The sequence below is a fragment of the Schistocerca americana genome, chromosome 2, assembly GCF_021461395.2.
Source record: "Schistocerca americana isolate TAMUIC-IGC-003095 chromosome 2, iqSchAmer2.1, whole genome shotgun sequence".
NCBI classification, from domain to species: Eukaryota; Metazoa; Arthropoda; class Insecta; order Orthoptera; family Acrididae; genus Schistocerca; species Schistocerca americana.
The window spans coordinates 91,096,919-91,119,896 of NC_060120.1; the positions used below are offsets into that span (position 1 = coordinate 91,096,919).

General features: G+C 48.3%; 36 non-coding genes across 36 annotated transcripts; 18 read left to right on the forward strand and 18 right to left on the reverse strand.

Annotated features, from left to right (window-relative positions):
* The first annotated feature begins 87 nt into the window (after positions 1–87).
* Positions 88–159, forward strand: Trnap-ugg. Its single transcript has one exon. It is a non-coding gene; the product is annotated as a tRNA-Pro (tRNA).
* Positions 160–666: 507 nt separating this feature from the next.
* On the reverse strand, positions 667–738 carry Trnaq-uug. Its single transcript has one exon. It is a non-coding gene; the product is annotated as a tRNA-Gln (tRNA).
* A 557-nt stretch (positions 739–1,295) lies between these two features.
* Trnap-ugg lies at positions 1,296–1,367 on the forward strand. Its single transcript has one exon. It is a non-coding gene; the product is annotated as a tRNA-Pro (tRNA).
* Positions 1,368–2,503: 1,136 nt separating this feature from the next.
* Trnap-ugg lies at positions 2,504–2,575 on the forward strand. The gene has a single exon. It is a non-coding gene; the product is annotated as a tRNA-Pro (tRNA).
* Positions 2,576–3,082: 507 nt separating this feature from the next.
* Trnaq-uug lies at positions 3,083–3,154 on the reverse strand. Its single transcript has one exon. It is a non-coding gene; the product is annotated as a tRNA-Gln (tRNA).
* A 557-nt stretch (positions 3,155–3,711) lies between these two features.
* Positions 3,712–3,783, forward strand: Trnap-ugg. The gene has a single exon. It is a non-coding gene; the product is annotated as a tRNA-Pro (tRNA).
* Positions 3,784–4,290: 507 nt separating this feature from the next.
* On the reverse strand, positions 4,291–4,362 carry Trnaq-uug. Its single transcript has one exon. It is a non-coding gene; the product is annotated as a tRNA-Gln (tRNA).
* Positions 4,363–4,919: 557 nt separating this feature from the next.
* Trnap-ugg lies at positions 4,920–4,991 on the forward strand. The gene has a single exon. It is a non-coding gene; the product is annotated as a tRNA-Pro (tRNA).
* A 507-nt stretch (positions 4,992–5,498) lies between these two features.
* Trnaq-uug lies at positions 5,499–5,570 on the reverse strand. The gene has a single exon. It is a non-coding gene; the product is annotated as a tRNA-Gln (tRNA).
* A 557-nt stretch (positions 5,571–6,127) lies between these two features.
* Trnap-ugg lies at positions 6,128–6,199 on the forward strand. Its single transcript has one exon. It is a non-coding gene; the product is annotated as a tRNA-Pro (tRNA).
* A 507-nt stretch (positions 6,200–6,706) lies between these two features.
* On the reverse strand, positions 6,707–6,778 carry Trnaq-uug. Its single transcript has one exon. It is a non-coding gene; the product is annotated as a tRNA-Gln (tRNA).
* A 557-nt stretch (positions 6,779–7,335) lies between these two features.
* Positions 7,336–7,407, forward strand: Trnap-ugg. Its single transcript has one exon. It is a non-coding gene; the product is annotated as a tRNA-Pro (tRNA).
* A 507-nt stretch (positions 7,408–7,914) lies between these two features.
* Trnaq-uug lies at positions 7,915–7,986 on the reverse strand. Its single transcript has one exon. It is a non-coding gene; the product is annotated as a tRNA-Gln (tRNA).
* A 557-nt stretch (positions 7,987–8,543) lies between these two features.
* Positions 8,544–8,615, forward strand: Trnap-ugg. The gene has a single exon. It is a non-coding gene; the product is annotated as a tRNA-Pro (tRNA).
* Positions 8,616–9,122: 507 nt separating this feature from the next.
* On the reverse strand, positions 9,123–9,194 carry Trnaq-uug. Its single transcript has one exon. It is a non-coding gene; the product is annotated as a tRNA-Gln (tRNA).
* A 557-nt stretch (positions 9,195–9,751) lies between these two features.
* Positions 9,752–9,823, forward strand: Trnap-ugg. Its single transcript has one exon. It is a non-coding gene; the product is annotated as a tRNA-Pro (tRNA).
* A 507-nt stretch (positions 9,824–10,330) lies between these two features.
* Positions 10,331–10,402, reverse strand: Trnaq-uug. Its single transcript has one exon. It is a non-coding gene; the product is annotated as a tRNA-Gln (tRNA).
* Positions 10,403–10,959: 557 nt separating this feature from the next.
* On the forward strand, positions 10,960–11,031 carry Trnap-ugg. Its single transcript has one exon. It is a non-coding gene; the product is annotated as a tRNA-Pro (tRNA).
* Positions 11,032–11,538: 507 nt separating this feature from the next.
* On the reverse strand, positions 11,539–11,610 carry Trnaq-uug. Its single transcript has one exon. It is a non-coding gene; the product is annotated as a tRNA-Gln (tRNA).
* A 557-nt stretch (positions 11,611–12,167) lies between these two features.
* Positions 12,168–12,239, forward strand: Trnap-ugg. The gene has a single exon. It is a non-coding gene; the product is annotated as a tRNA-Pro (tRNA).
* A 507-nt stretch (positions 12,240–12,746) lies between these two features.
* On the reverse strand, positions 12,747–12,818 carry Trnaq-uug. The gene has a single exon. It is a non-coding gene; the product is annotated as a tRNA-Gln (tRNA).
* A 557-nt stretch (positions 12,819–13,375) lies between these two features.
* Trnap-ugg lies at positions 13,376–13,447 on the forward strand. The gene has a single exon. It is a non-coding gene; the product is annotated as a tRNA-Pro (tRNA).
* Positions 13,448–13,954: 507 nt separating this feature from the next.
* On the reverse strand, positions 13,955–14,026 carry Trnaq-uug. Its single transcript has one exon. It is a non-coding gene; the product is annotated as a tRNA-Gln (tRNA).
* A 557-nt stretch (positions 14,027–14,583) lies between these two features.
* On the forward strand, positions 14,584–14,655 carry Trnap-ugg. The gene has a single exon. It is a non-coding gene; the product is annotated as a tRNA-Pro (tRNA).
* Positions 14,656–15,162: 507 nt separating this feature from the next.
* On the reverse strand, positions 15,163–15,234 carry Trnaq-uug. Its single transcript has one exon. It is a non-coding gene; the product is annotated as a tRNA-Gln (tRNA).
* Positions 15,235–15,791: 557 nt separating this feature from the next.
* Trnap-ugg lies at positions 15,792–15,863 on the forward strand. Its single transcript has one exon. It is a non-coding gene; the product is annotated as a tRNA-Pro (tRNA).
* Positions 15,864–16,370: 507 nt separating this feature from the next.
* Trnaq-uug lies at positions 16,371–16,442 on the reverse strand. Its single transcript has one exon. It is a non-coding gene; the product is annotated as a tRNA-Gln (tRNA).
* A 557-nt stretch (positions 16,443–16,999) lies between these two features.
* Positions 17,000–17,071, forward strand: Trnap-ugg. Its single transcript has one exon. It is a non-coding gene; the product is annotated as a tRNA-Pro (tRNA).
* A 507-nt stretch (positions 17,072–17,578) lies between these two features.
* Trnaq-uug lies at positions 17,579–17,650 on the reverse strand. Its single transcript has one exon. It is a non-coding gene; the product is annotated as a tRNA-Gln (tRNA).
* A 557-nt stretch (positions 17,651–18,207) lies between these two features.
* Trnap-ugg lies at positions 18,208–18,279 on the forward strand. The gene has a single exon. It is a non-coding gene; the product is annotated as a tRNA-Pro (tRNA).
* A 507-nt stretch (positions 18,280–18,786) lies between these two features.
* Trnaq-uug lies at positions 18,787–18,858 on the reverse strand. The gene has a single exon. It is a non-coding gene; the product is annotated as a tRNA-Gln (tRNA).
* Positions 18,859–19,415: 557 nt separating this feature from the next.
* Trnap-ugg lies at positions 19,416–19,487 on the forward strand. Its single transcript has one exon. It is a non-coding gene; the product is annotated as a tRNA-Pro (tRNA).
* Positions 19,488–19,994: 507 nt separating this feature from the next.
* Positions 19,995–20,066, reverse strand: Trnaq-uug. Its single transcript has one exon. It is a non-coding gene; the product is annotated as a tRNA-Gln (tRNA).
* Positions 20,067–21,202: 1,136 nt separating this feature from the next.
* Positions 21,203–21,274, reverse strand: Trnaq-uug. Its single transcript has one exon. It is a non-coding gene; the product is annotated as a tRNA-Gln (tRNA).
* Positions 21,275–21,831: 557 nt separating this feature from the next.
* Trnap-ugg lies at positions 21,832–21,903 on the forward strand. The gene has a single exon. It is a non-coding gene; the product is annotated as a tRNA-Pro (tRNA).
* A 508-nt stretch (positions 21,904–22,411) lies between these two features.
* Positions 22,412–22,483, reverse strand: Trnaq-uug. Its single transcript has one exon. It is a non-coding gene; the product is annotated as a tRNA-Gln (tRNA).
* Between the last annotated feature and the right edge of the window lie 495 nt (positions 22,484–22,978).

Consider the following 22,978-nt stretch of genomic DNA (forward strand, 5'->3'; position numbering starts at 1 on the left):
TGAGAATATGGTCCAGCTAGGATGCTGCAACTAGCAAGTGCGGCAAGATCTCAGTAGGTGGAGGGGTGCAGACTTGCTTACTTGTGCGGCCTGTTGGTCTAGGGGTATGATTCCTGCTTTGGGTGCAGGAGGTCCCGGGTTCAAATCCCGGACAGGCTCTACTTTTCACTTTCGCGACAACCCAGCACTACGATAAACTTGCGAGTCTCTGAAAGTAAGCCATGCAGCAGGACAAACTGCATGTCGGGCCACCGGCCCATGAGACTCTCAGGTGCGTCTTATGGAAAGCAATCTACGTGGCAGGATTAAGCCGCCTCCGCTTACTTATATCTATACGTAAAGACGGGCACGTACAACGATTCTATTCGTTCCCCAGGAACTAGTACATCGCATGCAAGTTTGGTAAATGCATGCGCATGCAGCACCCAAAACGGTGAGATGTCTTTCCTGCGGGGAGGAACAGCTGAGGTCGTCTTTTCGCAGTTGAACCCCTTACGTCTCGTTATTAATCCTAGTAGCAAAAGCATAAGCATTTGGAGCGCTCCCCACTCACGTGTGGACTGCTATTAACATTTTGCATTTCATGATCCTAGTTAAATTTCTGCATATACAATTCCAACCACCGGCTCGTACACATTTCTAGAAACGATCGCAAAACACAGCGTCAGGTTCCACCGAGACTCGAACTCGGATCGCTGGATTCAAAGTCCAGAGTGCTAACCGTTACACCATGGAACCGGATGCCTGTAGCGCTCTTAAATTCAGTGGTATCATGTAATTAAGCCGATAAGATGCGATGTTATTACACGTATGGTCCTCAGGAAGTGTTTGCGTGGCTAATGAAGCAACTAAGTAGGCTGGAAGTGGAAGGAGCACCTTCGAATGTAGCGAGAATTCTTGCCAGTATTCGTACATGAAATGATGTCGAAGGATCAGGTAATCAAAATCGCGAAACAGCCACTTTCGTATGGCGGATGCTTCGTGCTAGAAGCAGCCTAGCTATGAAAACAGCTATGGACACAGAGTACTGTCGAAAACTGCGTGCTGACACAGAACGCTACGTAGTGGGCGGATTGTTCGTGTCACGATAACATTTGCACTTCACACGGTCGAAATACTGTCACACAACTCAAGCAGCTCTTTCAGCATTCACATACACTGGTGTTCAGCACAGCGCATGTTGTAGGTGTCAGATTAAGAAACCTCTTTGAGAATATGGTCCAGCTAGGATGCTGCAACTAGCAAGTGCGGCAAGAGCTCAGTAGGTGGAGGGGTGCAGACTTGCTTACTTGTGCGGCCTGTTGGTCTAGGGGTATGATTCCTGCTTTGGGTGCAGGAGGTCCCGGGTTCAAATCCCTGACAGGCCCTACTTTTCACTTTCGCGACAACCCAGCACTACGATAAACTTGCGAGTCTCTGAAAGTAAGCCATGCAGCAGGACAAACTGCATGTCGGGCCACCGGCCCATGAGACTCTCAGGTGCGTCTTATGGAAAGCAACCTACGTGGCAGGATTAAGCCGTCTCCTCTTACTTATATCTATACGTAAAGACTGGCACGTACAACGATTCTATTCGTTCCCCAGGAACTAGTACATCGCATGCAAGTTTGGTAAATGCATGCGCATGCAGCACCCAAAACGGTGAGATGTCTTTCCTGCGGGGAGGAACAGCTGAGGTCGTCTTCTCGCAGTTGAACCCCTTACGTCCGGTTGTTAATCCTAGTAGCAAAAGCATAAGCATTTGGAGCGCTCCCCATTCACGTGTGGACTGCTATTAACATTTTGCATTTCATGATCCTAGTTAAACTTCTGCATATACAATTCCAACCACCGGCTCGTACACATTTCTAGAAACGAACGCAAAACACAGCGTCAGGTTCCACCGAGACTCGAACTCGGATCGCTGGATTCAAAGTATAGAGTGCTAACCATTACACCATGGAACCGGATGCCTGTAGCGCTCTTAAGTTCAGTAGTATCGTGTAATTAAGCCGATAAGATGCGATGTTATTACACGTATGGTCCTCAGGAAGTGTTTGCGTGGCTAATGAAGCAACCAAGTAGGCTGGAAGTGGAAGGAGCACCTTCGAATGTAGCGGGAATTCTTGCCAGTATTCGTACATGAAGTGATGTCGAAGGATCAGGTTATCAAAATCGCGAAACAGCCACTTTCGTATGGCGGATGCTTCGTGCTGGAAGCAGCCTAGCTATGAAAACAGCTATGGACACAGAGTACTGTCGAAAACTGCGTGCTGACACAGAACGCTACGTAGTGGGCGGAGTGTTCGTGTCACGATAACATTTGCACTTCACACGGTCGAAATACTGTCACACAACTCAAGCAGCTCTTTCAGCATTCACATACACTGGTGTTCAGCACAGCGCATGTTGTAGGTGTCAGATTAAGAAACCTCTTTGAGAATATGGTCCAGCTAGGATGCTGCAACTAGCAAGTGCGGCAAGATCTCAGTAGGTGGAGGGGTGCAGACTTGCTTACTTGTGCGGCCTGTTGGTCTAGGGGTATGATTCCTGCTTTGGGTGCAGGAGGTCCCGGGTTCAAATCCCGGACAGGCTCTACTTTTCACTTTCGCGACAACCCAGCACTACGATAAACTTGCGAGTCTCTGAAAGTAAGCCATGCAGCAGGACAAACTGCATGTCGGGCCACCGGCCCATGAGACTCTCAGGTGCGTCTTATGGAAAGCAATCTACGTGGCAGGATTAAGCCGCCTCCGCTTACTTATATCTATACGTAAAGACGGGCACGTACAACGATTCTATTCGTTCCCCAGGAACTAGTACATCGCATGCAAGTTTGGTAAATGCATGCGCATGCAGCACCCAAAACGGTGAGATGTCTTTCCTGCGGGGAGGAACAGCTGAGGTCGTCTTCTCGCAGTTGAACCCCTTACGTCTCGTTATTAATCCTAGTAGCAAAAGCATAAGCTTTTGGAGCGCTCCCCATTCACGTGTGGACTGCTATTAACATTTTGCATTTCATGATCCTAGTTAAATTTCTGCATATACAATTCCAACCACCGGCTCGTACACATTTCTAGAAACGATCGCAAAACACAGCGTCAGGTTCCACCGAGACTCGAACTCGGATCGCTGGACTCAAAGTCCAGAGTGCTAACCATTACACCATGGAACCGGATGCCTGTAGCGCTCTTAAATTCAGTGGTATCATGTAATTAAGCCGATAAGATGCGATGTTATTACACGTATGGTCCTCAGGAAGTGTTTGCGTGGCTAATGAAGCAACCAAGTAGGCTGGAAGTGGAAGGAGCACCTTCGAATGTAGCGGGAATTCTTGCCAGTATTCGTACATGAAGTGATGTCGAAGGATCAGGTAATCAAAATCGCGAAACAGCCACTTTCGTATGGCGGATGCTTCGTGCTGGAAGCAGCCTAGCTATGAAAACAGCTATGGACACAGAGTACTGTCGAAAACTGCGTGCTGACACAGAACGCTACGTAGTGGGCGGATTGTTCGTGTCACGATAACATTTGCACTTCACACGGTCGAAATACTGTCACACAACTCAAGCAGCTCTTTCAGCATTCACATACACTGGTGTTCAGCACAGCGCATGTTGTAGGTGTCAGATTAAGAAACCTCTTTGAGAATATGGTCCAGCTAGGATGCTGCAACTAGCAAGTGCGGCAAGATCTCAGTAGGTGGAGGGGTGCAGACTTGCTTACTTGTGCGGCCTGTTGGTCTAGGGGTATGATTCCTGCTTTGGGTGCAGGAGGTCCCGGGTTCAAATCCCGGACAGGCTCTACTTTTCACTTTCGCGACAACCCAGCACTACGATAAACTTGCGAGTCTCTGAAAGTAAGCCATGCAGCAGGACAAACTGCATGTCGGGCCACCGGCCCATGACACTCTCAGGTGCGTCTTATGGAAAGCAATCTACGTGGCAGGATTAAGCCGCCTCCGCTTACTTATATCTATACGTAAAGACGGGCACGTACAACGATTCTATTCGTTCCCCAGGAACTAGTACATCGCATGCAAGTTTGGTAAATGCATGCGCATGCAGCACCCAAAACGGTGAGATGTCTTTCCTGCGGGGAGGAACAGCTGAGGTCGTCTTCTCGCAGTTGAACCCCTTACGTCTCGTTATTAATCCTAGTAGCAAAAGCATAAGCTTTTGGAGCGCTCCCCACTCACGTGTGGACTGCTATTAACATTTTGCATTTCATGATCCTAGTTAAATTTCTGCATATACAATTCCAACCACCGGCTCGTACACATTTCTAGAAACGATCGCAAAACACAGCGTCAGGTTCCACCGAGACTCGAACTCGGATCGCTGGACTCAAAGTCCAGAGTGCTAACCATTACACCATGGAACCGGATGCCTGTAGCGCTCTTAAATTCAGTAGTATCATGTAATTAAGCCGATAAGATGCGATGTTATTACACGTATGGTCCTCAGGAAGTGTTTGCGTGGCTAATGAAGCAACCAAGTAGGCTGGAAGTGGAAGGAGCACCTTCGAATGTAGCGGGAATTCTTGCCAGTATTCGTACATGAAGTGATGTCGAAGGATCAGGTAATCAAAATCGCGAAACAGCCACTTTCGTATGGCGGATGCTTCGTGCTGGAAGCAGCCTAGCTATGAAAACAGCTATGGACACAGAGTACTGTCGAAAACTGCGTGCTGACACAGAACGCTACGTAGTGGGCGGATTGTTCGTGTCACGATAACATTTGCACTTCACACGGTCGAAATACTGTCACACAACTCAAGCAGCTCTTTCAGCATTCACATACACTGGTGTTCAGCACAGCGCATGTTGTAGGTGTCAGATTAAGAAACCTCTTTGAGAATATGGTCCAGCTAGGATGCTGCAACTAGCAAGTGCGGCAAGATCTCAGTAGGTGGAGGGGTGCAGACTTGCTTACTTGTGCGGCCTGTTGGTCTAGGGGTATGATTCCTGCTTTGGGTGCAGGAGGTCCCGGGTTCAAATCCCGGACAGGCTCTACTTTTCACTTTCGCGACAACCCAGCACTACGATAAACTTGCGAGTCTCTGAAAGTAAGCCATGCAGCAGGACAAACTGCATGTCGGGCCACCGGCCCATGACACTCTCAGGTGCGTCTTATGGAAAGCAATCTACGTGGCAGGATTAAGCCGCCTCCGCTTACTTATATCTATACGTAAAGACGGGCACGTACAACGATTCTATTCGTTCCCCAGGAACTAGTACATCGCATGCAAGTTTGGTAAATGCATGCGCATGCAGCACCCAAAACGGTGAGATGTCTTTCCTGCGGGGAGGAACAGCTGAGGTCGTCTTCTCGCAGTTGAACCCCTTACGTCTCGTTATTAATCCTAGTAGCAAAAGCATAAGCTTTTGGAGCGCTCCCCACTCACGTGTGGACTGCTATTAACATTTTGCATTTCATGATCCTAGTTAAATTTCTGCATATACAATTCCAACCACCGGCTCGTACACATTTCTAGAAACGATCGCAAAACACAGCGTCAGGTTCCACCGAGACTCGAACTCGGATCGCTGGACTCAAAGTCCAGAGTGCTAACCATTACACCATGGAACCGGATGCCTGTAGCGCTCTTAAATTCAGTAGTATCATGTAATTAAGCCGATAAGATGCGATGTTATTACACGTATGGTCCTCAGGAAGTGTTTGCGTGGCTAATGAAGCAACCAAGTAGGCTGGAAGTGGAAGGAGCACCTTCGAATGTAGCGGGAATTCTTGCCAGTATTCGTACATGAAGTGATGTCGAAGGATCAGGTAATCAAAATCGCGAAACAGCCACTTTCGTATGGCGGATGCTTCGTGCTGGAAGCAGCCTAGCTATGAAAACAGCTATGGACACAGAGTACTGTCGAAAACTGCGTGCTGACACAGAACGCTACGTAGTGGGCGGATTGTTCGTGTCACGATAACATTTGCACTTCACACGGTCGAAATACTGTCACACAACTCAAGCAGCTCTTTCAGCATTCACATACACTGGTGTTCAGCACAGCGCATGTTGTAGGTGTCAGATTAAGAAACCTCTTTGAGAATATGGTCCAGCTAGGATGCTGCAACTAGCAAGTGCGGCAAGATCTCAGTAGGTGGAGGGGTGCAGACTTGCTTACTTGTGCGGCCTGTTGGTCTAGGGGTATGATTCCTGCTTTGGGTGCAGGAGGTCCCGGGTTCAAATCCCGGACAGGCTCTACTTTTCACTTTCGCGACAACCCAGCACTACGATAAACTTGCGAGTCTCTGAAAGTAAGCCATGCAGCAGGACAAACTGCATGTCGGGCCACCGGCCCATGACACTCTCAGGTGCGTCTTATGGAAAGCAATCTACGTGGCAGGATTAAGCCGCCTCCGCTTACTTATATCTATACGTAAAGACGGGCACGTACAACGATTCTATTCGTTCCCCAGGAACTAGTACATCGCATGCAAGTTTGGTAAATGCATGCGCATGCAGCACCCAAAACGGTGAGATGTCTTTCCTGCGGGGAGGAACAGCTGAGGTCGTCTTCTCGCAGTTGAACCCCTTACGTCTCGTTATTAATCCTAGTAGCAAAAGCATAAGCTTTTGGAGCGCTCCCCACTCACGTGTGGACTGCTATTAACATTTTGCATTTCATGATCCTAGTTAAATTTCTGCATATACAATTCCAACCACCGGCTCGTACACATTTCTAGAAACGATCGCAAAACACAGCGTCAGGTTCCACCGAGACTCGAACTCGGATCGCTGGACTCAAAGTCCAGAGTGCTAACCATTACACCATGGAACCGGATGCCTGTAGCGCTCTTAAATTCAGTAGTATCATGTAATTAAGCCGATAAGATGCGATGTTATTACACGTATGGTCCTCAGGAAGTGTTTGCGTGGCTAATGAAGCAACCAAGTAGGCTGGAAGTGGAAGGAGCACCTTCGAATGTAGCGGGAATTCTTGCCAGTATTCGTACATGAAGTGATGTCGAAGGATCAGGTAATCAAAATCGCGAAACAGCCACTTTCGTATGGCGGATGCTTCGTGCTGGAAGCAGCCTAGCTATGAAAACAGCTATGGACACAGAGTACTGTCGAAAACTGCGTGCTGACACAGAACGCTACGTAGTGGGCGGATTGTTCGTGTCACGATAACATTTGCACTTCACACGGTCGAAATACTGTCACACAACTCAAGCAGCTCTTTCAGCATTCACATACACTGGTGTTCAGCACAGCGCATGTTGTAGGTGTCAGATTAAGAAACCTCTTTGAGAATATGGTCCAGCTAGGATGCTGCAACTAGCAAGTGCGGCAAGATCTCAGTAGGTGGAGGGGTGCAGACTTGCTTACTTGTGCGGCCTGTTGGTCTAGGGGTATGATTCCTGCTTTGGGTGCAGGAGGTCACGGGTTCAAATCCCGGACAGGCTCTAGTTTTCACTTTCGCGACAACCCAGCACTACGATAAACTTGCGAGTCTCTGAAAGTAAGCCATGCAGCAGGACAAACTGCATGTCGGGCCACCGGCCCATGACACTCTCAGGTGCGTCTTATGGAAAGCAATCTACGTGGCAGGATTAAGCCGCCTCCGCTTACTTATATCTATACGTAAAGACGGGCACGTACAACGATTCTATTCGTTCCCCAGGAACTAGTACATCGCATGCAAGTTTGGTAAATGCATGCGCATGCAGCACCCAAAACGGTGAGATGTCTTTCCTGCGGGGAGGAACAGCTGAGGTCGTCTTCTCGCAGTTGAACCCCTTACGTCTCGTTATTAATCCTAGTAGCAAAAGCATAAGCTTTTGGAGCGCTCCCCACTCACGTGTGGACTGCTATTAACATTTTGCATTTCATGATCCTAGTTAAATTTCTGCATATACAATTCCAACCACCGGCTCGTACACATTTCTAGAAACGATCGCAAAACACAGCGTCAGGTTCCACCGAGACTCGAACTCGGATCGCTGGACTCAAAGTCCAGAGTGCTAACCATTACACCATGGAACCGGATGCCTGTAGCGCTCTTAAATTCAGTAGTATCATGTAATTAAGCCGATAAGATGCGATGTTATTACACGTATGGTCCTCAGGAAGTGTTTGCGTGGCTAATGAAGCAACCAAGTAGGCTGGAAGTGGAAGGAGCACCTTCGAATGTAGCGGGAATTCTTGCCAGTATTCGTACATGAAGTGATGTCGAAGGATCAGGTAATCAAAATCGCGAAACAGCCACTTTCGTATGGCGGATGCTTCGTGCTGGAAGCAGCCTAGCTATGAAAACAGCTATGGACACAGAGTACTGTCGAAAACTGCGTGCTGACACAGAACGCTACGTAGTGGGCGGATTGTTCGTGTCACGATAACATTTGCACTTCACACGGTCGAAATACTGTCACACAACTCAAGCAGCTCTTTCAGCATTCACATACACTGGTGTTCAGCACAGCGCATGTTGTAGGTGTCAGATTAAGAAACCTCTTTGAGAATATGGTCCAGCTAGGATGCTGCAACTAGCAAGTGCGGCAAGATCTCAGTAGGTGGAGGGGTGCAGACTTGCTTACTTGTGCGGCCTGTTGGTCTAGGGGTATGATTCCTGCTTTGGGTGCAGGAGGTCCCGGGTTCAAATCCCGGACAGGCTCTACTTTTCACTTTCGCGACAACCCAGCACTACGATAAACTTGCGAGTCTCTGAAAGTAAGCCATGCAGCAGGACAAACTGCATGTCGGGCCACCGGCCCATGAGACTCTCAGGTGCGTCTTATGGAAAGCAATCTACGTGGCAGGATTAAGCCGCCTCCGCTTACTTATATCTATACGTAAAGACGGGCACGTACAACGATTCTATTCGTTCCCCAGGAACTAGTACATCGCATGCAAGTTTGGTAAATGCATGCGCATGCAGCACCCAAAACGGTGAGATGTCTTTCCTGCGGGGAGGAACAGCTGAGGTCGTCTTCTCGCAGTTGAACCCCTTACGTCTCGTTATTAATCCTAGTAGCAAAAGCATAAGCTTTTGGAGCGCTCCCCACTCACGTGTGGACTGCTATTAACATTTTGCATTTCATGATCCTAGTTAAATTTCTGCATATACAATTCCAACCACCGGCTCGTACACATTTCTAGAAACGATCGCAAAACACAGCGTCAGGTTCCACCGAGACTCGAACTCGGATCGCTGGACTCAAGGTCCAGAGTGCTAACCATTACACCATGGAACCGGATGCCTGTAGCGCTCTTAAATTCAGTAGTATCATGTAATTAAGCCGATAAGATGCGATGTTATTACACGTATGGTCCTCAGGAAGTGTTTGCGTGGCTAATGAAGCAACCAAGTAGGCTGGAAGTGGAAGGAGCACCTTCGAATGTAGCGGGAATTCTTGCCAGTATTCGTACATGAAGTGATGTCGAAGGATCAGGTAATCAAAATCGCGAAACAGCCACTTTCGTATGGCGGATGCTTCGTGCTGGAATCAGCCTAGCTATGAAAACAGCTATGGACACAGAGTACTGTCGAAAACTGCGTGCTGACACAGAACGCTACGTAGTGGGCGGATTGTTCGTGTCACGATAACATTTGCACTTCACACGGTCGAAATACTGTCACACAACTCAAGCAGCTCTTTCAGCATTCACATACACTGGTGTTCAGCACAGCGCATGTTGTAGGTGTCAGATTAAGAAACCTCTTTGAGAATATGGTCCAGCTAGGATGCTGCAACTAGCAAGTGCGGCAAGATCTCAGTAGGTGGAGGGGTGCAGACTTGCTTACTTGTGCGGCCTGTTGGTCTAGGGGTATGATTCCTGCTTTGGGTGCAGGAGGTCCCGGGTTCAAATCCCGGACAGGCTCTACTTTTCACTTTCGCGACAACCCAGCACTACGATAAACTTGCGAGTCTCTGAAAGTAAGCCATGCAGCAGGACAAACTGCATGTCGGGCCACCGGCCCATGACACTCTCAGGTGCGTCTTATGGAAAGCAATCTACGTGGCAGGATTAAGCCGCCTCCGCTTACTTATATCTATACGTAAAGACGGGCACGTACAACGATTCTATTCGTTCCCCAGGAACTAGTACATCGCATGCAAGTTTGGTAAATGCATGCGCATGCAGCACCCAAAGCGGTGAGATGTCTTTCCTGCGGGGAGGAACAGCTGAGGTCGTCTTCTCGCAGTTGAACCCCTTACGTCTCGTTATTAATCCTAGTAGCAAAAGCATAAGCTTTTGGAGCGCTCCCCACTCACGTGTGGACTGCTATTAACATTTTGCATTTCATGATCCTAGTTAAATTTCTGCATATACAATTCCAACCACCGGCTCGTACACATTTCTAGAAACGATCGCAAAACACAGCGTCAGGTTCCACCGAGACTCGAACTCGGATCGCTGGACTCAAAGTCCAGAGTGCTAACCATTACACCATGGAACCGGATGCCTGTAGCGCTCTTAAATTCAGTAGTATCATGTAATTAAGCCGATAAGATGCGATGTTATTACACGTATGGTCCTCAGGAAGTGTTTGCGTGGCTAATGAAGCAACCAAGTAGGCTGGAAGTGGAAGGAGCACCTTCGAATGTAGCGGGAATTCTTGCCAGTATTCGTACATGAAGTGATGTCGAAGGATCAGGTAATCAAAATCGCGAAACAGCCACTTTCGTATGGCGGATGCTTCGTGCTGGAAGCAGCCTAGCTATGAAAACAGCTATGGACACAGAGTACTGTCGAAAACTGCGTGCTGACACAGAACGCTACGTAGTGGGCGGATTGTTCGTGTCACGATAACATTTGCACTTCACACGGTCGAAATACTGTCACACAACTCAAGCAGCTCTTTCAGCATTCACATACACTGGTGTTCAGCACAGCGCATGTTGTAGGTGTCAGATTAAGAAACCTCTTTGAGAATATGGTCCAGCTAGGATGCTGCAACTAGCAAGTGCGGCAAGATCTCAGTAGGTGGAGGGGTGCAGACTTGCTTACTTGTGCGGCCTGTTGGTCTAGGGGTATGATTCCTGCTTTGGGTGCAGGAGGTCCCGGGTTCAAATCCCGGACAGGCTCTAGTTTTCACTTTCGCGACAACCCAGCACTACGATAAACTTGCGAGTCTCTGAAAGTAAGCCATGCAGCAGGACAAACTGCATGTCGGGCCACCGGCCCATGACACTCTCAGGTGCGTCTTATGGAAAGCAATCTACGTGGCAGGATTAAGCCGCCTCCGCTTACTTATATCTATACGTAAAGACGGGCACGTACAACGATTCTATTCGTTCCCCAGGAACTAGTACATCGCATGCAAGTTTGGTAAATGCATGCGCATGCAGCACCCAAAACGGTGAGATGTCTTTCCTGCGGGGAGGAACAGCTGAGGTCGTCTTCTCGCAGTTGAACCCCTTACGTCTCGTTATTAATCCTAGTAGCAAAAGCATAAGCTTTTGGAGCGCTCCCCACTCACGTGTGGACTGCTATTAACATTTTGCATTTCATGATCCTAGTTAAATTTCTGCATATACAATTCCAACCACCGGCTCGTACACATTTCTAGAAACGATCGCAAAACACAGCGTCAGGTTCCACCGAGACTCGAACTCGGATCGCTGGACTCAAAGTCCAGAGTGCTAACCATTACACCATGGAACCGGATGCCTGTAGCGCTCTTAAATTCAGTAGTATCATGTAATTAAGCCGATAAGATGCGATGTTATTACACGTATGGTCCTCAGGAAGTGTTTGCGTGGCTAATGAAGCAACCAAGTAGGCTGGAAGTGGAAGGAGCACCTTCGAATGTAGCGGGAATTCTTGCCAGTATTCGTACATGAAGTGATGTCGAAGGATCAGGTAATCAAAATCGCGAAACAGCCACTTTCGTATGGCGGATGCTTCGTGCTGGAAGCAGCCTAGCTATGAAAACAGCTATGGACACAGAGTACTGTCGAAAACTGCGTGCTGACACAGAACGCTACGTAGTGGGCGGATTGTTCGTGTCACGATAACATTTGCACTTCACACGGTCGAAATACTGTCACACAACTCAAGCAGCTCTTTCAGCATTCACATACACTGGTGTTCAGCACAGCGCATGTTGTAGGTGTCAGATTAAGAAACCTCTTTGAGAATATGGTCCAGCTAGGATGCTGCAACTAGCAAGTGCGGCAAGATCTCAGTAGGTGGAGGGGTGCAGACTTGCTTACTTGTGCGGCCTGTTGGTCTAGGGGTATGATTCCTGCTTTGGGTGCAGGAGGTCCCGGGTTCAAATCCCGGACAGGCTCTACTTTTCACTTTCGCGACAACCCAGCACTACGATAAACTTGCGAGTCTCTGAAAGTAAGCCATGCAGCAGGACAAACTGCATGTCGGGCCACCGGCCCATGAGACTCTCAGGTGCGTCTTATGGAAAGCAATCTACGTGGCAGGATTAAGCCGCCTCCGCTTACTTATATCTATACGTAAAGACGGGCACGTACAACGATTCTATTCGTTCCCCAGGAACTAGTACATCGCATGCAAGTTTGGTAAATGCATGCGCATGCAGCACCCAAAACGGTGAGATGTCTTTCCTGCGGGGAGGAACAGCTGAGGTCGTCTTCTCGCAGTTGAACCCCTTACGTCTCGTTATTAATCCTAGTAGCAAAAGCATAAGCTTTTGGAGCGCTCCCCACTCACGTGTGGACTGCTATTAACATTTTGCATTTCATGATCCTAGTTAAATTTCTGCATATACAATTCCAACCACCGGCTCGTACACATTTCTAGAAACGATCGCAAAACACAGCGTCAGGTTCCACCGAGACTCGAACTCGGATCGCTGGACTCAAGGTCCAGAGTGCTAACCATTACACCATGGAACCGGATGCCTGTAGCGCTCTTAAATTCAGTAGTATCATGTAATTAAGCCGATAAGATGCGATGTTATTACACGTATGGTCCTCAGGAAGTGTTTGCGTGGCTAATGAAGCAACCAAGTAGGCTGGAAGTGGAAGGAGCACCTTCGAATGTAGCGGGAATTCTTGCCAGTATTCGTACATGAAGTGATGTCGAAGGATCAGGTAATCAAAATCGCGAAACAGCCACTTTCGTATGGCGGATGCTTCGTGCTGGAAGCAGCCTAGCTATGAAAACAGCTATGGACACAGAGTACTGTCGAAAACTGCGTGCTGACACAGAACGCTACGTAGTGGGCGGATTGTTCGTGTCACGATAACATTTGCACTTCACACGGTCGAAATACTGTCACACAACTCAAGCAGCTCTTTCAGCATTCACATACACTGGTGTTCAGCACAGCGCATGTTGTAGGTGTCAGATTAAGAAACCTCTTTGAGAATATGGTCCAGCTAGGATGCTGCAACTAGCAAGTGCGGCAAGATCTCAGTAGGTGGAGGGGTGCAGACTTGCTTACTTGTGCGGCCTGTTGGTCTAGGGGTATGATTCCTGCTTTGGGTGCAGGAGGTCCCGGGTTCAAATCCCGGACAGGCTCTAGTTTTCACTTTCGCGACAACCCAGCACTACGATAAACTTGCGAGTCTCTGAAAGTAAGCCATGCAGCAGGACAAACTGCATGTCGGGCCACCGGCCCATGACACTCTCAGGTGCGTCTTATGGAAAGCAATCTACGTGGCAGGATTAAGCCGCCTCCGCTTACTTATATCTATACGTAAAGACGGGCACGTACAACGATTCTATTCGTTCCCCAGGAACTAGTACATCGCATGCAAGTTTGGTAAATGCATGCGCATGCAGCACCCAAAACGGTGAGATGTCTTTCCTGCGGGGAGGAACAGCTGAGGACGTCTTCTCGCAGTTGAACCCCTTACGTCTCGTTATTAATCCTAGTAGCAAAAGCATAAGCTTTTGGAGCGCTCCCCACTCACGTGTGGACTGCTATTAACATTTTGCATTTCATGATCCTAGTTAAATTTCTGCATATACAATTCCAACCACCGGCTCGTACACATTTCTAGAAACGATCGCAAAACACAGCGTCAGGTTCCACCGAGACTCGAACTCGGATCGCTGGACTCAAAGTCCAGAGTGCTAACCATTACACCATGGAACCGGATGCCTGTAGCGCTCTTAAATTCAGTAGTATCATGTAATTAAGCCGATAAGATGCGATGTTATTACACGTATGGTCCTCAGGAAGTGTTTGCGTGGCTAATGAAGCAACCAAGTAGGCTGGAAGTGGAAGGAGCACCTTCGAATGTAGCGGGAATTCTTGCCAGTATTCGTACATGAAGTGATGTCGAAGGATCAGGTAATCAAAATCGCGAAACAGCCACTTTCGTATGGCGGATGCTTCGTGCTGGAAGCAGCCTAGCTATGAAAACAGCTATGGACACAGAGTACTGTCGAAAACTGCGTGCTGACACAGAACGCTACGTAGTGGGCGGATTGTTCGTGTCACGATAACATTTGCACTTCACACGGTCGAAATACTGTCACACAACTCAAGCAGCTCTTTCAGCATTCACATACACTGGTGTTCAGCACAGCGCATGTTGTAGGTGTCAGATTAAGAAACCTCTTTGAGAATATGGTCCAGCTAGGATGCTGCAACTAGCAAGTGCGGCAAGATCTCAGTAGGTGGAGGGGTGCAGACTTGCTTACTTGTGCGGCCTGTTGGTCTAGGGGTATGATTCCTGCTTTGGGTGCAGGAGGTCCCGGGTTCAAATCCCGGACAGGCTCTACTTTTCACTTTCGCGACAACCCAGCACTACGATAAACTTGCGAGTCTCTGAAAGTAAGCCATGCAGCAGGACAAACTGCATGTCGGGCCACCGGCCCATGAGACTCTCAGGTGCGTCTTATGGAAAGCAATCTACGTGGCAGGATTAAGCCGCCTCCGCTTACTTATATCTATACGTAAAGACGGGCACGTACAACGATTCTATTCGTTCCCCAGGAACTAGTACATCGCATGCAAGTTTGGTAAATGCATGCGCATGCAGCACCCAAAACGGTGAGATGTCTTTCCTGCGGGGAGGAACAGCTGAGGTCGTCTTCTCGCAGTTGAACCCCTTACGTCTCGTTATTAATCCTAGTAGCAAAAGCATAAGCTTTTGGAGCGCTCCCCACTCACGTGTGGACTGCTATTAACATTTTGCATTTCATGATCCTAGTTAAATTTCTGCATATACAATTCCAACCACCGGCTCGTACACATTTCTAGAAACGATCGCAAAACACAGCGTCAGGTTCCACCGAGACTCGAACTCGGATCGCTGGACTCAAGGTCCAGAGTGCTAACCATTACACCATGGAACCGGATGCCTGTAGCGCTCTTAAATTCAGTAGTATCATGTAATTAAGCCGATAAGATGCGATGTTATTACACGTATGGTCCTCAGGAAGTGTTTGCGTGGCTAATGAAGCAACCAAGTAGGCTGGAAGTGGAAGGAGCACCTTCGAATGTAGCGGGAATTCTTGCCAGTATTCGTACATGAAGTGATGTCGAAGGATCAGGTAATCAAAATCGCGAAACAGCCACTTTCGTATGGCGGATGCTTCGTGCTGGAAGCAGCCTAGCTATGAAAACAGCTATGGACACAGAGTACTGTCGAAAACTGCGTGCTGACACAGAACGCTACGTAGTGGGCGGATTGTTCGTGTCACGATAACATTTGCACTTCACACGGTCGAAATACTGTCACACAACTCAAGCAGCTCTTTCAGCATTCACATACACTGGTGTTCAGCACAGCGCATGTTGTAGGTGTCAGATTAAGAAACCTCTTTGAGAATATGGTCCAGCTAGGATGCTGCAACTAGCAAGTGCGGCAAGATCTCAGTAGGTGGAGGGGTGCAGACTTGCTTACTTGTGCGGCCTGTTGGTCTAGGGGTATGATTCCTGCTTTGGGTGCAGGAGGTCCCGGGTTCAAATCCCGGACAGGCTCTACTTTTCACTTTCGCGACAACCCAGCACTACGATAAACTTGCGAGTCTCTGAAAGTAAGCCATGCAGCAGGACAAACTGCATGTCGGGCCACCGGCCCATGACACTCTCAGGTGCGTCTTATGGAAAGCAATCTACGTGGCAGGATTAAGCCGCCTCCGCTTACTTATATCTATACGTAAAGACGGGCACGTACAACGATTCTATTCGTTCCCCAGGAACTAGTACATCGCATGCAAGTTTGGTAAATGCATGCGCATGCAGCACCCAAAACGGTGAGATGTCTTTCCTGCGGGGAGGAACAGCTGAGGTCGTCTTCTCGCAGTTGAACCCCTTACGTCTCGTTATTAATCCTAGTAGCAAAAGCATAAGCTTTTGGAGCGCTCCCCACTCACGTGTGGACTGCTATTAACATTTTGCATTTCATGATCCTAGTTAAATTTCTGCATATACAATTCCAACCACCGGCTCGTACACATTTCTAGAAACGATCGCAAAACACAGCGTCAGGTTCCACCGAGACTCGAACTCGGATCGCTGGACTCAAAGTCCAGAGTGCTAACCATTACACCATGGAACCGGATGCCTGTAGCGCTCTTAAATTCAGTAGTATCATGTAATTAAGCCGATAAGATGCGATGTTATTACACGTATGGTCCTCAGGAAGTGTTTGCGTGGCTAATGAAGCAACCAAGTAGGCTGGAAGTGGAAGGAGCACCTTCGAATGTAGCGGGAATTCTTGCCAGTATTCGTACATGAAGTGATGTCGAAGGATCAGGTAATCAAAATCGCGAAACAGCCACTTTCGTATGGCGGATGCTTCGTGCTGGAAGCAGCCTAGCTATGAAAACAGCTATGGACACAGAGTACTGTCGAAAACTGCGTGCTGACACAGAACGCTACGTAGTGGGCGGATTGTTCGTGTCACGATAACATTTGCACTTCACACGGTCGAAATACTGTCACACAACTCAAGCAGCTCTTTCAGCATTCACATACACTGGTGTTCAGCACAGCGCATGTTGTAGGTGTCAGATTAAGAAACCTCTTTGAGAATATGGTCCAGCTAGGATGCTGCAACTAGCAAGTGCGGCAAGATCTCAGTAGGTGGAGGGGTGCAGACTTGCTTACTTGTGCGGCCTGTTGGTCTAGGGGTATGATTCCTGCTTTGGGTGCAGGAGGTCCCGGGTTCAAATCCCGGACAGGCTCTACTTTTCACTTTCGCGACAACCCAGCACTACGATAAACTTGCGAGTCTCTGAAAGTAAGCCATGCAGCAGGACAAACTGCATGTCGGGCCACCGGCCCATGAGACTCTCAGGTGCGTCTTATGGAAAGCAATCTACGTGGCAGGATTAAGCCGCCTCCGCTTACTTATATCTATACGTAAAGACGGGCACGTACAACGATTCTATTCGTTCCCCAGGAACTAGTACATCGCATGCAAGTTTGGTAAATGCATGCGCATGCAGCACCCAAAACGGTGAGATGTCTTTCCTGCGGGGAGGAACAGCTGAGGTCGTCTTCTCGCAGTTGAACCCCTTACGTCTCGTTATTAATCCTAGTAGCAAAAGCATAAGCTTTTGGAGCGCTCCCCACTCACGTGTGGACTGCTATTAACATTTTGCATTTCATGATCCTAGTTAAATTTCTGCATATACAATTCCAACCACCGGCTCGTACACATTTCTAGAAACGATCGCAAAACACAGCGTCAGGTTCCACCGAGACTCGAACTCGGATCGCTGGACTCAAAGTCCAGAGTGCTAACCATTACACCATGGAACCGGATGCCTGTAGCGCTCTTAAATTCAGTAGTATCATGTAATTAAGCCGATAAGATGCGATGTTATTACACGTATGGTCCTCAGGAAGTGTTTGCGTGGCTAATGAAGCAACCAAGTAGGCTGGAAGTGGAAGGAGCACCTTCGAATGTAGCGGGAATTCTTGCCAGTATTCGTACATGAAGTGATGTCGAAGGATCAGGTAAACAAAATCGCGAAACAGCCACTTTCGTATGGCGGATGCTTCGTGCTGGAAGCAGCCTAGCTATGAAAACAGCTATGGACACAGAGTACTGTCGAAAACTGCGTGCTGACACAGAACGCTACGTAGTGGGCGGATTGTTCGTGTCACGATAACATTTGCACTTCACACGGTCGAAATACTGTCACACAACTCAAGCAGCTCTTTCAGCATTCACATACACTGGTGTTCAGCACAGCGCATGTTGTAGGTGTCAGATTAAGAAACCTCTTTGAGAATATGGTCCAGCTAGGATGCTGCAACTAGCAAGTGCGGCAAGATCTCAGTAGGTGGAGGGGTGCAGACTTGCTTACTTGTGCGGCCTGTTGGTCTAGGGGTATGATTCCTGCTTTGGGTGCAGGAGGTCCCGGGTTCAAATCCCGGACAGGCTCTAGTTTTCACTTTCGCGACAACCCAGCACTACGATAAACTTGCGAGTCTCTGAAAGTAAGCCATGCAGCAGGACAAACTGCATGTCGGGCCACCGGCCCATGACACTCTCAGGTGCGTCTTATGGAAAGCAATCTACGTGGCAGGATTAAGCCGCCTCCGCTTACTTATATCTATACGTAAAGACGGGCACGTACAACGATTCTATTCGTTCCCCAGGAACTAGTACATCGCATGCAAGTTTGGTAAATGCATGCGCATGCAGCACCCAAAACGGTGAGATGTCTTTCCTGCGGGGAGGAACAGCTGAGGTCGTCTTCTCGCAGTTGAACCCCTTACGTCTCGTTATTAATCCTAGTAGCAAAAGCATAAGCTTTTGGAGCGCTCCCCACTCACGTGTGGACTGCTATTAACATTTTGCATTTCATGATCCTAGTTAAATTTCTGCATATACAATTCCAACCACCGGCTCGTACACATTTCTAGAAACGATCGCAAAACACAGCGTCAGGTTCCACCGAGACTCGAACTCGGATCGCTGGACTCAAAGTCCAGAGTGCTAACCATTACACCATGGAACCGGATGCCTGTAGCGCTCTTAAATTCAGTAGTATCATGTAATTAAGCCGATAAGATGCGATGTTATTACACGTATGGTCCTCAGGAAGTGTTTGCGTGGCTAATGAAGCAACCAAGTAGGCTGGAAGTGGAAGGAGCACCTTCGAATGTAGCGGGAATTCTTGCCAGTATTCGTACATGAAGTGATGTCGAAGGATCAGGTAATCAAAATCGCGAAACAGCCACTTTCGTATGGCGGATGCTTCGTGCTGGAAGCAGCCTAGCTATGAAAACAGCTATGGACACAGAGTACTGTCGAAAACTGCGTGCTGACACAGAACGCTACGTAGTGGGCGGATTGTTCGTGTCACGATAACATTTGCACTTCACACGGTCGAAATACTGTCACACAACTCAAGCAGCTCTTTCAGCATTCACATACACTGGTGTTCAGCACAGCGCATGTTGTAGGTGTCAGATTAAGAAACCTCTTTGAGAATATGGTCCAGCTAGGATGCTGCAACTAGCAAGTGCGGCAAGATCTCAGTAGGTGGAGGGGTGCAGACTTGCTTACTTGTGCGGCCTGTTGGTCTAGGGGTATGATTCCTGCTTTGGGTGCAGGAGGTCCCGGGTTCAAATCCCTGACAGGCCCTACTTTTCACTTTCGCGACAACCCAGCACTACGATAAACTTGCGAGTCTCTGAAAGTAAGCCATGCAGCAGGACAAACTGCATGTCGGGCCACCGGCCCATGAGACTCTCAGGTGCGTCTTATGGAAAGCAATCCACGTGGCAGGATTAAGCCGTCTCCGCTTACTTATATCTATACGTAAAGACTGGCACGTACAACGATTCTATTCGTTCCCCAGGAACTAGTTCATCGCATGCAAGTTTGGTAAATGCATGCGCATGCAGCACCCAAAACGGTGAGATGTCTTTCCTGCGGGGAGGAACAGCTGAGGTCGTCTTCTCGCAGTTGAACCCCTTACGTCTCGTTATTAATCCTAGTAGCAAAAGCATAAGCTTTTGGAGCGCTCCCCACTCACGTGTGGACTGCTATTAATACTTTGCATTTCATGATCCTAGTTAAATTTCTGCATATACAATTCCAACCACCGGCTCGTACACATTTCTAGAAACGATCGCAAAACACAGCGTCAGGTTCCACCGAGACTCGAACTCGGATCGCTGGATTCAAAGTCCAGAGTGCTAACCATTACACCATGGAACCGGATGCCTGTAACGCTCTTAAATTCAGTGGTATCATGTAATTAAGCCGATAAGATGCGATGTTATTACACGTATGGTCCTCAGGAAGTGTTTGCGTGGCTAATGAAGCAACCAAGTAGGCTAGAAGTGGAAGGAGCACCTTCGAATGTAGCGGGAATTCTTGCCAGTATTCGTACATGAAGTGATGTCGAAGGATCAGGTAATCAAAATCGCGAAACAGCCACTTTCGTATGGCGGATGCTTCGTGCTGGAAGCAGCCCAGCTATGAAAACAGCTATGGACACAGAGTACTGTCGAAAACTGCGTGCTGACACAGAACGCTACGTAGTGGGCGGATTGTTCGTGTCACGATAACATTTGAACTTCACACGGTCGAAATACTGTCACACAACTCAAGCAGCTCTTTCAGCATTCACATACACTGGTGTTCAGCACAGCGCATGTTGTAGGTGTCAGATTAAGAAACCTTTTTGAGAATATGGTCCAGCTAGGATGCTGCAACTAGCAAGTGCGGCAAGATCTCAGTAGGTGGAGGGGTGCAGACTTGCTTACTTGTGCGGCCTGTTGGTCTAGGGTTATGATTGCTGCTTTGGGTGCAGGAGGTCCCGGGTTCAAATCCCGGACAGGCCCTACTTTTCACTTTCGCGACAACCCAGCACTACGATAAACTTGCGACTCTCTGAAAGTAAGACATGCAGCAGGACAAACTGCATGTCGGGCCACCGGCCCATGAGACTCTCAGGTGCGTCTTATGGAAAGCAATCTATGTGGCAGGATTAAGCCGTCTCCGCTTACTTATATCTATACGTAAAGACTGGCACGTACAACGATTCTATTCGTTCCCCAGGAACTAGTACATCGCATGCAAGTTTGGTAAATGCATGCGCATGCAGCACCCAAAACGGTGAGATGTCTTTCCTGCGGGGAGGAACAGCTGAGGTCGTCTTCTCGCAGTTGAACCCCTTACGTCTCGTTATTAATCCTAGTAGCAAAAGCATAAGCATTTGGAGCGCTCCCCACTCACGTGTGGACTGCTATTAACACTTTGCATTTCATGATCCTAGTTAAATTTCTGCATATACAATTCCAACCACCGGCTCGTACACATTTCTAGAAACGATCGCAAAACACAGCGTCAGGTTCCACCGAGACTCGAACTCGGATCGCTGGATTCAAAGTCCAGAGTGCTAACCATTACACCATAGAACCGGATGCCTGGAGCGCTCTTAAATTCAGTGGTATCATGTAATTAAGCCGATAAGATGCGATGTTATTACACGTATGGTCCTCAGGAAGTGTTTGCGTGGCTAATGAAGCAACCAAGTAGGCTGGAAGTGGAAGGAGCACCTTCGAATGTAGCGGGAATTCTTGCCAGTATTCGTACATGAAGTGATGTCGAAGGATCAGGTAATCAAAATCGCGAAACAGCCACTTTCGTATGGCGGATGCTTCGTGCTGGAAGCAGCCTAGCTATGAAAACAGCTATGGACACAGAGTACTGTCGAAAACTGCGTGCTGACACAGAACGCTACGTAGTGGGCGGATTGTTCGTGTCACGATAACATTTGCACTTCACACGGTCGAAATACTGTCACACAACTCAAGCAGCTCTTTCAGCATTCACATACACTGGTGTTCAGCACAGCGCATGTTGTAGGTGTCAGATTAAGAAACCTCTTTGAGAATATGGTCCAGCTAGGATGCTGCAACTAGCAAGTGCGGCAAGATCTCAGTAGGTGGAGGGGTGCAGACTTGCTTACTTGTGCGGCCTGTTGGTCTAGGGGTATGATTCCTGCTTTGGGTGCAGGAGGTCCCGGGTTCACATCCCGGACAGGCCCTACTTTTCACTTTCGCGACAACCCAGCACTACGATAAACTTGCGAGTCTCTGAAAGTAAGCCATGCAGCAGGACAAACTGCATGTCGGGCCACCGGCCCATGAGACTCTCAGGTGCGTCTTATGGAAAGCAATCTACGTGGCAGGATTAAGCCGTCTCCGCTTACTTATATCTATACGTAAAGACTGGCACGTACAACGATTCTATTCGTTCCCCAGGAACTAGTACATCGCATGCAAGTTTGGTAAATGCATGCGCATGCAGCACCCAAAACGGTGAGATGTCTTTCCTGCGGGGAGGAACAGCTGAGGTCGTCTTCTCGCAGTTGAACCCCTTACGTCTCGTTATTAATCCTAGTAGCAAAAGCATAAGCATTTGGAGCGCTCCCCACTCACGTGTGGACTGCTATTAACACTTTGCATTTCATGATCCTAGTTAAATTTCTGCATATACAATTCCAACCACCGGCTCGTACACATTTCTAGAAACGATCGAAAAAACATAGCGTCAGGTTCCACCGAGACTCGAACTCGGATCGCTGGATTCAAAGTCCAGAGTGCTAACCATTACACCATGGAACCGGATGCCTGGAGCTATCTTAAATTCAGTGGTATCATGTAATTAAGCCGATAAGATGCGATGTTATTACACGTATGGTCCTCAGGAAGTGTTTGCGTGGCTAATGAAGCAACCAAGTAGGCTGGAAGTGGAAGGAGCACCTTCGAATGTAGCGGGAATTCCTGCCAGTATTCGTACATGAAGTGATGTCGGAGGACCAGGTAATCAAAATCGCGAAACAGCCACTTTCGTATGGCGGATGCTTCGTGCTGGAAGCAGCCTAGCTATGAAAACAGCTATGGACACAGAGTACTGTCGAAAACTGCGTGCTGACACAGAACGCTACGTAGTGGGCGGATTGTTCGTGTCACGATAACATTTGCACTTCACACGGTCGAAATACTGTCACACAACTCAAGCAGCTCTTTCAGCATTCACATACACTGGTGTTCAGCACAGCGCATGTTGTAGGTGTCAGATTAAGAAACCTTTTTGAGAATATGGTCCAGCTAGGATGC